Raw genomic sequence first — 14,552 nt, 5'->3', positions numbered from 1 at the left:
TCATGTTGACAAAATAGAAGTACGCAACTCTATTTCAGTACATGGTTTCTACAACACTGGAGTTTGCATTGTTCACTAAGTTGTCATGTTGACAACATAGTTATTTGCACCCTCTTTTTTGCACATGTTGTCTACAACACTGTTTTGCATGTTACACCATTGTAGGCTTATCCTCTCATCATCGCACTTACTTCTGTGCTTAATGGAGGATAACCCATATCTGGTGGACATGTGCCTAGTTGTATGACTTATCATGTAGCTAATTTTGAGGCATTTTAGATGCATCTCAGAGGCCTTTATATACAAGCACTCCTAGTGTATTCTTAATGCATATTGAATGAATATATCATCATTTTGATCATACTCGCTCTTTCTAATCTACAGTTGTGCTTGTGTTTGAGTTCGTAGTTCTTGGGTGAATTTTTTCCTAAGGAAAATTATTACATGATATCAGAGCTGAGAGATTTTCTCTTCACATAGTCGTTTGAGACCATTGTTGCTTCAGTACCTTGGCCCAAATTCAGAGTACTACAGAAAATGGGAGAATCTAGAGCTAGATATAACCTCACCATTGCATCTGAAATGCTGATTTGGTGAAAATCGACTATAAACTTGGCTATCCTAGGCCAAAGTTGACTGTGAGGCAAAAAAATTTGCGAATCAGCACTCGAAGGCCCTAATTTGTAATTTGGGTATGATTATTTGCAGATCTATTTGATTAATTTTTTGGGTCTGTAATTGAATTCTCTACATTTTTTACTATATTTTTTTGGAATTTTTTTGGCCCTCCAGGCAGGTAGCAGAGAAATTTTTTTGTAGGTATCGAGCTATTAGATCCTGGCCCTATATAGAGGAATATTCCTTTGCTATTATTTCAATGGAAAATATTTATTGCAGTGGGCACCATACCACTAAATCTAGCTTACAATATTCAAGACCAGACTATACCATATTTTGGCAGACTATCCACCAAATCTAGAAATTGGCATTCAACATACCAATGCAAAGCCTTAACCTTACGGTGGCTCTTGTTTGAGTTTCCACCATGGCTCCTTATTTAATACACCCGCAAGTGTTATCCCACCACAACAAAGCCCACAAAAAAGCCTGATAGACAACAACAAAATTTGGCCTACGCATTGCATTTTTTGACATCGATTGTATCTTCAGTAGCACTGCTTGGCCGCCATGCATCACCACAGTCATCCACGCGAATAGTCTACTCAATGCCACGTGACCTCTTTTAATTGGTCCAACCTGCCAACTTGCATCTACCACATTAGACTATTGACACATCATCCTTTAGTGATACATGTCCCTATTGACACACAAAGTCTTCCACATAAGCAAATTGTACAAACAAGTTGGCAAACTATATAGACACATCAGCTCATCTGCCATGGTGGACCAGTACATGTCAACACTACCACCTCATCATACGACTTCTACCATGTTGACTTCTATATGCCATTTCTACACTAATCATACTGCTATGTGTACCTATCCATACGACCATACATCGCAGTCAACTCCCACGTCACCCTAGGCTACTATTTTTTTGCTGACATCATCATTTCACTAGGGTAAATTTGATGGCCATCTAACTGTCATTCCTATTCATTTTTCAACTATAGTGATGGATATTTGACTTTCAAATTTAAGCATGCAATTTTACTACTAGACCCCTCTTTAAATTGCCTTTAAATTTGGCAGCCTAACTTTGCGAGCCCATAACTTGGTCATCCAGACTCCAATTTAGGTGCAATTATTTTTGAAATTGGGTAGAATTTCGTAGACTTTCTAGTGGTGGTGTTCTTTTAGGGTTTTGGTCCAAGGAATTTTCATAAATTGCATTTTTTGGTAATTGTACTTGCTTAATCCTGCATTTTGAAACTTCAAACACTCTGTACAGGCTCATCTAGACATGAGAATAGGTTTCATTTTTTTTGAAAGTGCATTATTTTTTATCTACTTTCTAGATCTAATGTTAGATTCTAGGGTTGTGTGGACCAAAATCCCATTTTCATAACTAGGGCTTTTTTGCTTTGTAATGCTTTGATTACTTTTTAGAATTGTTGTACATCTGAGCTACAGTGCTTAGTGATAGATTTAAGCCTTAAAAGACATTTTTAAAAGAAAAATTAGAAAGTCCACTTTTTCCATTTTCGCAAGTGGCCCATTGTACACACACTATTTATAAAGTGCCAAAAGCATCTTTTTTGGGGGGGTCTTTTGATTGAGTGAAAAGGAGGGGGGGTGTACTATGTTCTTATGTATCTCTTTTGTGCTCTTTTCAATTTCTACATCACGGGTTCATTTAAATGTCCACCTCTAACTTTATGCAATTATTCTACATGGAAAGATATTGCATGGAGTAGATTAATGGAAAAAGGTTACAATCTTTATGTTGATGGTACAATTACCAAATCTACTAATGCTAAAGAACTCATTGAAGGGAAAAAACAAGACCAACAAGCTTTAGGAATTATCAGGAGTTGTGTACATAGAGATCTCTTCTTTCACATTGCCAATTGTACAAAATCCAAACTTGCATGGGACAAACTTGAATTTTTTTATGTTAAGGTGGATGAAGAAAAGCGACTTCAGATTGAGGACAATCTACTTCTCTTGGATCCAAAGAACTTTGAAACAATTCAAGATTACATCAACAAAGCCAATGAGTATAGGGTACTTCTTAAAGATTGTGGAAATCCCATGAAGGATGAAAAGTTGATTCATCACATCCTGAAGAGGCCACCTTCAAAGTATGCTTCCTTTGTTTTGAGTTTTAATACTCGCAGGTTAACCATGGGAACTACTTACCAGAATCCTACATTTGATGCATTTTTAGAGATGTTGATTGTTGAACAATCTCACTTGATGGATTTAGGACTTCTCATGACATCAAAGACCAAAGCCTTGGAGGTGAGTGATGAGCACCAATCAAGTCAAGGAGGGAAAAGTTCTAGCAACAAGAAGAAGAAGCAATGGAAGCAAAAATCACAATCTAAGACACAACAGACCTCCTCACAGCAAGGCAATTCTTCTTCCAACAAGAATGGAAATAATGAAAAGAAGGACAAACTTTTTTGTGCATATTGCAAAAAGCCAAATCATGATGAGCATCATTGCAAGACTAAAAGAATTGATGAGTTGGAAAACCTACTCAAGAAGAACAAGATTCAAGTGCCAGGTACTTCTAAGGATTCAACTCCAACCTCTTCAAAGGGAAAAGGGCAAGCACTTATGGAAAATTCAAGTTCTTCTTCAGAATGGATACTTGACTCAGGTGCCTCTTATCATATGGGTTCTTCAAAGGGAGACTTTTCCTCATTGATGTAGTCACAGGTACCGCACATCTTTGTGGAAGATGATACTAAAATGGAAGTTGAAGGGAAAGGACATGTGGAAATGGACAATGGGGAATTTAGAGATGTTCTATACGTTCCAAACCTTATCTCCAATCTCCTATCAGTTTACCAAATCACTCACCTTGGAGATGGTCATAAAGTTGAGTTCCTTCCAAATTCAGTGATGGTGCACAATCTTAAAGATGATTCATTAGTTGCAGTGGGGAAAGTCAATGATGACAAGAGGCTTTATTCCTTTTCCCATTTTGTGTGTAAGTCTCTGTCTCAAGCCTTGTTGACCCACTCTAATTGATAAACTACATTATGGTATGAGCGGTTTGGTCATCTTGCCTTCTACTCTCTTCAGCAACTTTGCTCAAAAAAAATTATCAAAGTTCTACCTAATATCAAATTTTCTAAGGGTAAGTGTTCATCATGTTCAGTGGGTATGCATCTTAAGGAGAAGTATGATAAAGGAAAGTCTTATAGAGTAGCATTGTTCTCTAGTTGGTTCACATGGTTTTAGCAGGTCCTTTTTCCATGACTTCAGTCAGCCAAGGCTGCTACATCCTTACTTTTTTTTATGACTTTTCATGATTCACATGGGTCTATTTCCTTCATCACAAGAATTAAGTGGTTCATAAGCTTCAATTCTTTAAAGTCATGTTGAATGCAAATCAAGGAAAGCCATCAAGGTTCTATGGGTGGGCAATGAGAACAGATATGTGGATAGAAGACTCAAGGACTTTTGCAAGCTTGAGACAATTGATCTTCATAATCCACCGGCATTTAGTCTACACAAGATAGATGTTGCAACGCTAAGAATTAGGACTCTCAAATCCATGGCAAGTTGTATGATAAAGGCCAAGTCTCTTGATCCTACATTAGAAGTTGAAGCCATTAGTAGTGCCACTCACATACTTAGCAGGTCTCCTCATAATGCCCTAGATGAGAAGACTCCTTTTGAGGCATGGTGTGGTAGAAAACTAGTTGTGAGTCACCTTAGAGTCTTTGGTTGTCCAACATGGGCAAAACTATCTTCTAGGGGTTGCAAGGCATTGACACCTAGGCCTTATAGTTTCATTGAATATGAACATAGAATGAAGTCATATAGACTCTTGGATCCAGAGACACAAGATTTTTATGGATAAGGATGTTCACTTTGAGGAAAGTTCACCCAACTTATCCTCTAATCCTCTCCACACTTCATATACTATGGAAACTAATAGTAACACCAGGGATAGTGCTTCAACAGATTCAAACACGTGGGGTTCTATCGATAGTTGCAGCGAGAGGTCACATGATCAGTCTAGTCAACATGCTTATATTACTGTAGTGCAAGGTCTAGCAAAGTAGGGTACATGTTGTTTTCTAGCTCCAGCTTCAGTTGATGACTACATGGCACACATTGCAAGTTTGTCCGTGGAGTCACACGCTGCAAACTTGGGAGACAGCCTTGAGGACTGACATCTTCTCCTTGATGATGATTTTCCTTCTACAATTGTTGTGAGGGCTCTCTAACCCTCATGTCCATTCTCTATATGATCAATCTTCACATGTTGGCATGATTGTGGATCCTTATGAACATTAGTTGTTGGAGGTCTCTTTATCAGTTGAGGAGAAAGATGGTTCTTTGGAATAGGTTCAACAGACATCCTTGTTAGATTTGCATCTATTATTTCCAACACATTTGGAAGGAGTGACCATTAGTATTAGCATAGGGATTCTTGAGCAAGTTTCAAGGCCACCATACATCTTCAGGATTGTACCTTTGCCTTTGTTTCTTCCAAAGGGGAGGAACATCATTCTGCACTCTTGGACCAACTTCTTCCTTGGAGTAGCTTTCACTAACAGGCATTCTTCATTTGGGGGGGGGGGGGGGGGGGTACTACCTTGTCTCTCTTCCTCTTCTTTCTTATGGTGGGGACTTTATCCTCTTATGAGGTCTAGTTCTTCTCATTCTTCACTTTTTTATATACTGGATGTATGTCATAATGGGGGGGTCTTGATTACTCCATCCATCCATGAGTCCCTATTCATCTATCTTTTTGGGGGAGGGTTTTTCCCATGAGGTTTTCCCTCTTTCTCTGCTTTATGAGAGATTGCATTTCATTATGTACATGGGTACCTAACATGACCTAGTAGCTGGGATCCATTATACATTTCATCCTAGTTTTCATAAGCTTAAGGGCATTCCCCTAAGTTGTACTTAAGGTGGGGTTGTTGGTGTAAATACATATTTACTATTTACACTTACTTAAGTTTAGTTAGGTTAATGCATTATTTTATTATTTTATTTTATGAGACACATAGGAGTTTGTGCACCTTTTTGAGTTTTCATGTTGACAAAATAGGAGTATGCAACTTTATTTCAACATATGTTGTCTACAACATTTTTTTGTGTGTTACACCATTCTAGGCTTATCCTCTCATCATCACACTTACTTCTGTGCTTAATGGAGGATAACCCATATTTGGTGGACATGTGCTTGGTTGTATGACTTATCATGTAGCTGATTCTAAGGCATTCTAGATGCATCTCAGAGGCCTTTATCTATAGGCACTCCTAGTGTACTCTTAATGCATATTGAATGAATATATCATCATTCTGATCATACTCTCTCTTTCTGGTCTACAATTGTGCTTGTGTTTGAGTTCTTAGTTCTTGGGTGAATTTTGCCCTAAGGTAAATTCTTGAACATACCACAAAAATGTGTCAACCCTGGGGCATTATGAATTTTCCACACAAGCATTGCATGAAATTGAAATTATTTTTGTCCAATTGGTCTAAAGATATCATACATAGTGAAACTATTCCATAACACCAACAACTTGTCGATAAGAGGTACAATATATACATTCATATCTTTCACTTGGTACTTACCTAGTTGAATGAACAACAATATCAGATAATTATTGTGGTCATTTCACTCCAAGACTTATAATTACATGTAGATAATAATAAAAAATTAAATACTTGGAACAATGGAAAAATCATTGCCAACATAATTTTCTCCCTCTTTATTGACATCCACGGAGGAAGGTTATTGTTGATAACAAAAACATGTCACACCAAGTAAATAGATCTCATATCTCTGAATGGATTGAGACCATCAATTGCCAGAGAAAGCCTAAGATTTTGAGGTTCTTCTTTAAAGTGTGGCCACTTTTACTCTATGTCCATAAATGTTGAACCATCCACAGGCATTCAAATAATGTCATCTTGACTTCTACTGCATGTATGGTAATCCATAAATTGTGCCAAGCTATTGCACCTGAATAATTGTTTAAGACGTGGAATAATGGGGATATAACAAAGAAATTTGTGAGGAACCTTTTTTATCACTTGATCATCATGGTATCTTCTCATATGGCATTCGGGGAATTCTATTGCATTTTCCTATTTTTTATGATAAATAACATGATCTTCAGGACAAGCATCTATTGCTTGATACTCCATTCCAATATGTTTCATAGTGGCACATAATTCTCGGTACGAGCGAGGGAGAATATTTGATGGTGGTAACAAAAAGTCACCTATCAATCTACAACAAAAAATACAAGTTGCTAGTACAAAAATCTTAGTGGTGCATGTTTCACCTTTTATAGACTATAATGACATATATGACAAACCTTAGCATACATGGCATTGTTATGTTGGATAAACCATTCATTACCTTCAAATTTACCAACAACAATACAACAGAGAGAAGAGTTGATTGGGATCCTTCATAAAGGGGTGTGTTTTCCATCTCAAGTAGAGGTATATCATGGAAGACCTTAATGTCATCCTCATCATAATCATCATCATCAATAGCAACAACAACACTAGTACCAAATGTGTCATGGATCAATGCATTTGTACCATCATCTTCAAAAAATTTACTGGCACATGATCATCATCTTCCATGGGATCATGATCTTCTCCTTCAACACTCACACCTCCATGTTCCTCCAAGATGTGGTGGTCCATATAATGTATTACCCTTGGGAGATTGACCTATATTAAAATTATGGTAATCAAACCGCCTTCAATGTGATAATCAAACTCTCTGATGGCTCATATGTTTATTAATTGTGAAAGCAATATTAAAAACAACTTACCAATGGATGATAACCAAATCCCCCTTCAATGTGATCATTCTCTCTACAATGTCTCTTATTTGTTTTGATTTTGATTTTTCTTATGTTTAAGTCATTACAACTCTTGCAAGGACAATAAAATTTTTCATCACCTTCTCTTTAAAAGTTAGTAAACAATCTAATGATTGTCTCCCTATTTTGATCGAATTCCCTTGTATTATTTGACATGATCCTTCTTCATAGGAATAAAGTTTATTTGTGTACCCTTATTGAATTGGTTATACTTTCTAGATCTATCATTGATAACCATTTCAACATATGCATTGACATTAGAGAGAAAACCTTAAAAAAAATTGGACATGGTGTTCTTAATGTTTATATTTGTATATATGGTTTTGAAAGAAAAAATTTGTTGTACTTAATGTGTATATCTGCAAAAAAAATGAATATATTGTACTTAATGTTTATATTTGCACATATGGTTTTGAAAGAAAAAATTGGTGTAATTAATGTGTATATTTGCAAAGATATTGGACATTAATTTTTATATCTACACATATGGTTTTGAAGATGCTAGAATTATTGAACAAGTTAGTCTGTTATAACCTACTCAAAACTCATAAGTGGTAGACTTATATATGGTGTTCGACTGAACTCATAAGTGGTTGGAGAACTCAAAAATTTTTTGGGAAAAAGCATTTCACCTCACCTTGCTCAAATTCACCATTATTCCTTTTTAACATGCCACCTTTCCATTTCATCCCTATTCATCACATTTCTCACCCAATGATCGAGCCATCTCATCCCTATAAATATACTCCATTTATATCTCCATTTACTGCATCAACACAACTCCCATTTCATATTGATTATTTATTTGGACTATCTTTCTCCCATTAATAAGTTTTGATAGTGGTAGGGAACTAATTAGCTTAGTTGTTAATGAGAGCCAATAAGAATTATTGTCTAGCTTAGGGACATAAAGGGAAGATATGGGTGCAATGAAGGAAATTTCATAATTTGTGTTTCATTTATGCCTCTTCATTTTGATTTTGTTCAAGGGAAGCTTGTCAATGCTAATAGAAAACAACAATTTCCTTTATTTCCTATCATTTTTTATTCTTTTTATTTATCTATCAACTAGTAGTTTATTTAATTAACTTATTTATTTAATTTATCTGATTGTTCTTTCAATTCATTATTAGTTCATTTTTTATCTTTGTATCTTATTCTACTTTATTTTTCTTATAACTTTGTATTATTAATAAATTTTCTATTTATGAATCTATCTACTAATTTATCAATTCTTTTGATTATTCAATCGAGTAATTAATTAAAGCTTCATTCGACGTTGAAATTTTTAAATTATTATTCTTCTTTAAACCTTTTTTAATATCCTTTTTATTTCATCCATTATCTAATTTTTTAGTTTTATTCTCCATTTTTTATTTATTTTATTTTATTTGGGGTCCTTTCTCTCTCTCATCTATTTAATTTTGTATTTTTAATCCATTATCTAATCTTGAATCAATCTTCTTATCAATTAAGTAAGTGTTTTAATTCTTTTGATTTTTCATCTTTTTATTATTCTTTAGTCTACATTATACCTTTTTAAATTATTATTCTACTTTATATCTTTTTATAACCTTTTTAATTCACCCATTATCTCATTTTAATTTTAAATTCTCCATCATTTTTATTCTATTTTCTATTATTTGAAGGCTTTGAGTTGCTAACTAGGCTCTTCTCTTTGTGTCTTGCTCCTCTTAGCTTCTTTTCCTTGTCATGTTGGCTTGGTTTTTAGGTTTCCTTTATTTGGTAGTTGTCCTCATTTTGTGTGCTATCTTCCTCCTCTCCCCCCAACCCCCTACCTTTTTATTTGAAGTCTAGTTTGCTAACTATCTCTTTTCTCCTTCTCTTCTTTTGTATGCATCCTGATGATGGATCATGGAGCGTGATCCAAAACATTGATGTAAAATAAATTGGTCACACAATCAAATCCAGACAGAAAATCGCAACAATACACTTTCTAACAGTTTACAATTGTTCAACAAAATTAATGTTTTACTTTTTGAATAAATTTTATAATTTTAAAAATTATATATATTAACATTTTAAAATTGGAAATATTTGAATAATGTAAAACATGTCACAATATTCTAAAATTGTATGGATTTTAGTATAATTTATTTAGTATATTAAAATATCAACCAAATCTATTTTTCGATTTAAAATACAATCACTTTCTTACTAATAAGGATGTCATCAGAGAATTTTAAGATGCATTCCACATCCACTAAGCATCAATGTCTTTTTTACAAAGGAATTAATTTTGTAAATATTAAAATTTGTATGATTTGATTGATTTGACTAAAACTAAGAATATATAAGAAAAACTGTAGTAAATTAATTAATTTCAACCAAGTATGAAAGTGGTGGAAAAGGAAATTTCTGACTTAAATAATAAAATATATTTCAATATAAAAAATCTAATTTATTATACATTCATAGAGGTTAAGTAGAGAAATAATAATAATAAGTTTATATTTGACTTTTGTGCAAAAAGATCAGTTTTAGCATGCCTAACATGACACCCAAATCTCTTTCACATTGGCACCTATCCTTGTATTGGCCTATGTTGACTCAGTGTATGATATCCTCCAAAGTTTTTGCAATGAATTTTTATTTATTTATTTTATTTTAATATGAACAAATATCTATTAACATTAGAAAGTATCCATGCTACAAATAATTTTCAACCTATCTATTATTAATGACTTTCCACGATACAAATTCACTAGATACTATGTACAACCTAGCATGGTTCATTAGATAATCTAATTCACATGGTTGTTCATAGATATGAGTTGGATTTCTATTGGTGTTTGTTTTGATTTATTTCATTATGGTTTTTAGAAGATATCCCCAATTTCATGCAAACATGTTCAAAACCCTTTCCTATCTAGGGTTTCTACTTGAAATGATGATATCCTAGCTTTCCACCCTTGCAAAATTTGGATAATACATGGAAACTTAGAACCATTGATGTACTTCAGAATGATGGAGGTATTTAACTAGAAAATGAAAGTTTTCTTCAAATACAACAATTCAAAAACTAGACATCTCTATTGGACTAGCCAGAGTTGTTTGCAAATTTAATTGCAAGAGTCTAAGTGGATGGGATAGACTTAAATAGAAGGTGTATTTTGAGTACTTAAAGTTATGTAGAACTATTCCAACCATAGTTTGGTGCAAATCAGACCAAGTTTGATGAGTTACTTTGTAAAAGTGGCCTTATTCCCTAATTAGGTCCATCAATCAACCATTAGTATCCTCAATGGATAAACCTTGAACCTAATTTCAAGTATGGTTTATAAGGGTTAAAATGGTATTAAAAACTACAATCTTTTAGGTAACTTTATTTGAAATCAAAAATATGTAGAAAAAAGTCCTCAAAGGTAGGGCTAGTAGAAAATTAGGCCTTTACAAGGAAATTAGTCTTTAGAATTTTGTGTGGTTCAAAAGGGTGATTGTTTGGTGTTGCATAGATAGGGTTCTTAGAGTCAAGAAGTGGTACAAGAACAAGTATAGTCAATCCTCTACAAGTTGGATGTGTATTACCCTTATGTGCCTAGGTTTAGTCCTAGAGTTGTTGATGGTTTCAAAGGAAGTTTTGATGTGGGGAGTTGTCTCTAAGTTGTCAATATTGTTAATATGTGTAGTAAAGTTATTTTTATTTTTATTTTTGTGCCCTTAGGGTGACGGTTGTAGAACCTTCAAGTACCTAAGAGATAGCAGGACATTGTAGGTTGTAGTGAACTACTCATTTTCCTTTAAATTTTTTCATTAATGATGGAAGAATAGAAACAATGACCATTTCACTATTTTGGTCACTAAATATTCATATGATGACACTCTTTAGGATGATTATGTTTTTGAGTGTTGATTCTCTAAACCTTATTTGGGATTATTCTACATTGAATAAGATTTCTTTTGACTCAACATGGAGCATCTTCCCTAGAAGTGGTGTTGAGATCAAAAGGATCTTGTGGAAGTTGTTTTCAAACCCTTGTATATCAACCTGTCACTAAGGGTTTGCATATTTATCAACTTGCAACCATCCAAAAATTAAGGTCTCTTCATGTTTTGTAGCACACTCAACTGGATTTCAAATGACCCTAGTTTCTTGTTGATTGGAGAAGGCACTTGGAAGTAATTTGATACCCTAGTAGGGGGGAAAAAAAATTCACAAATTTGAAAATAAATAAATGGTTTGTCCAAACATTTGATGTTTAAAGGGATTCAAATGAAAGGGTATATTAAATAAGGTGAGAGACAACCTACTTATTCCCATCTAGGGAATTGTAAGGAAATGCATCATTTGCTTTGAAATTGCATATTTCATATACACAATCATCTACCTTGTTGATGACAGTAAAAGATGTGATAGTTCTTATGCTTGATTTATTGTGTTGTAAGGGATGTTGGGAGATAAAAATCAGCATGACATACATAGGACAATGCTTTAGATCACCAATAAATTTGGAATGGTGAAAGAGTGGGGATGGATGATAAATCATTTGTAATTATAATTGTTCATAACATAAGACAATCATACAAAGTTTGAAATTGATTATTGGTTCTTAAGTGGAGTATAAAGGTTACGTTACATAGGTTATCAAGCGAACAATAAAAGAGTAGTTTCACCAAGGATTTGGTTAGTTAGTCTACAAGGTTTGTGATGATGATTACTGATTGCATATTAGTGTGAACAAGTTGATAATCAACCCATAATCAATATATTGTCCTTTTCCATTGTCTACTAGCTAGAATTTGCTAAGAGTTGGAGTTTGTGTTCCAAGGCCACAAGTTCAACATTTGCAAGACTCTTGATGATTGAACACTATTGGTAATTATCGAAGAAAAGGTAAGGACATTGTGTCACTTGGTAAGTAGGTGATTGAGATCGAAATGGGCAAAAGACCCCAAAAGCTAATTCATATAATGATATCTCTAGTGGTGGTTGTGTGAATTTTTTTTAACACTTGAGTTGTTTTGAAGATGGAAAGAATTGAGGAACCTATCAAGGTTCCATATTTAATCTATTTATAATTTAAAAGTCTCTAATGAGTTATTTGTTAAATAAAATAAGTGAAGGAACAATAGAATCCTAGTGTGAAGTTAGTGATTTGAAGACTCATGTAGTCGTGCTCATCATACTGGTATTAGAGTGCATAAGGTCTAAAAAAGGGAAGATTATTTAGAATGCATAAGTTTGTGTGGGTAAGATAGATTTAGGAGAGAACCTCTAAGTAAGTGGCCAAAAAGTAGGTAGTTGAAAAGAACCAAGTAAGGAAAATGGTGGCAAGGAAGGATTTGACCTATGGGGAGGAGCTGGCATTAGATGCATGGATTGCATACTATAATGCACAAAAGAAAAAGAAAGAAGAGAAAAGAAAAGAAAGGAGAGAAAAGGAGAAGAAAGGAGAAAGGGGGAAGAAAAACAAAGAGGCAATATGTAATGAAACTAAAGTGGACCAAAAAAGAATTGGAAATGATCTTAGATGAGTACATGGATTGGATCAGTTCATCATGGTACCTATAGATTAGACCTAAGATAAAATGGTCTATTTAGAAGAATCTTCATAGAAGAGAAAGACAACTAAAAGCACAAGGAAAAAAGGTATAGGTGAAACCTTTGATTAGTTTTGACAAAGAGATTGCAAGTAATCCCTTACTAATTGTAGAGGCATTTAATGAACTTGAGAATGTTCTTGCTATGGTTTTGGTCCACCAAAAAGAGGATGGTATGACACATGGATTTCATAATGCAATGAAATTTAATCGCCAAAAATATGGATTTTGTGCTTATATTGACCATAGGGGTACCTCAAGAACCCATGTACAAGATGATGGCCATATCCATAGGGAAGCACTCAAAAAATGTATATTTTCATGTAGGACATATAGTTTCTTTTTCTAAAATGTATTGTTCATATCTACAAGGAATATGTATGGAAGAATCCACTATTAATTCCTATGATGACTTGGGCATACATTCTAGAGGTTTGATTCAATAAAATACCTACCACTTGCAAGATTAAAAGTACCATGGGGAGGCATTGGAAGTCATCTTTCTTTTGCTTTAAAAACCAGGAGTACTACTATGAAATTGGACAACTTGAAAGAAAGCAATTCAAGCGAAAGAAAAATTGGAGTACTACTATGAAATTGGATGACTTAAAAGAAAGCAATTCAAGGGAAAGAAAAACTTACTCCTCTTGCCCTTAATCTAGAAGAAATGGGCACAAAGATCACAAGAGCATGATAGGAAAACTCGTCCTAGAGCAAGGGTACGACACAAAAATGATTTATAGAGAAAGGGCATGACATGGAAAAGAAAATATAGATCCACATTCTTGGAATGGCAACAAAATATTTCACATTTGATCTCCACACTTAGTTAGAGCTCTCCAAACTCTTTCGCATGCAGCTCTCCACAATTGATCAAATGTGGAATGATTAATGTCATTTTAAAATTAAAAAAATTATTTATAATCATTTGGATGTTGCAATTATGATGAAAACATCAATATAATTATGGCATCAGGGAATTTTTTTAAAAATATATCAAAATCACAAACAAATCACATTGTCATTGTAATTTGACTCCAAATGTTGTAGTGCACCTAGTAGTCATATGATACCAGATGAAATATCATACCAAGACACAGTATCTTATGATACTTATTTATCCACCTATTAAATTTCAATTGGAATTTAGTTCTTTTTTATCATTGAGGACTTAATTGATTGTTCATATAGTTATTTTGTGATGTTATTAGATTCATTCTGATTTGTTGTGATGTGGAGCCTAATTAGATTCGAAGGTTTATTTAGCGCAATTTTATCCCCATATTATTTCTATGGGGCTTTGGGGGTAGCGCCTCCAAGATGGGGTCAAGGGGCAGTGCTCCAGGTGCACTTTTTAGTATAGGGTGGGGTCCAGGGGCAATGCCCCCATGGAAATTTTTGGGAGTAGCAGCCCCAAAGCGAAAAATGAACTTATATTGTAAAAGGCATTGGCTACTATTTTTCTATTAGATGAGCCCTAATTTT

Source organism: Cupressus sempervirens, chromosome 2 (assembly GCF_028749045.1).
Source record: "Cupressus sempervirens isolate cs-2001-9-10 chromosome 2, ASM2874904v1, whole genome shotgun sequence".
In the NCBI taxonomy this organism is placed as follows: domain Eukaryota; kingdom Viridiplantae; phylum Streptophyta; class Pinopsida; order Cupressales; family Cupressaceae; genus Cupressus; species Cupressus sempervirens.
This window is presented reverse-complemented; position numbering follows the sequence as displayed.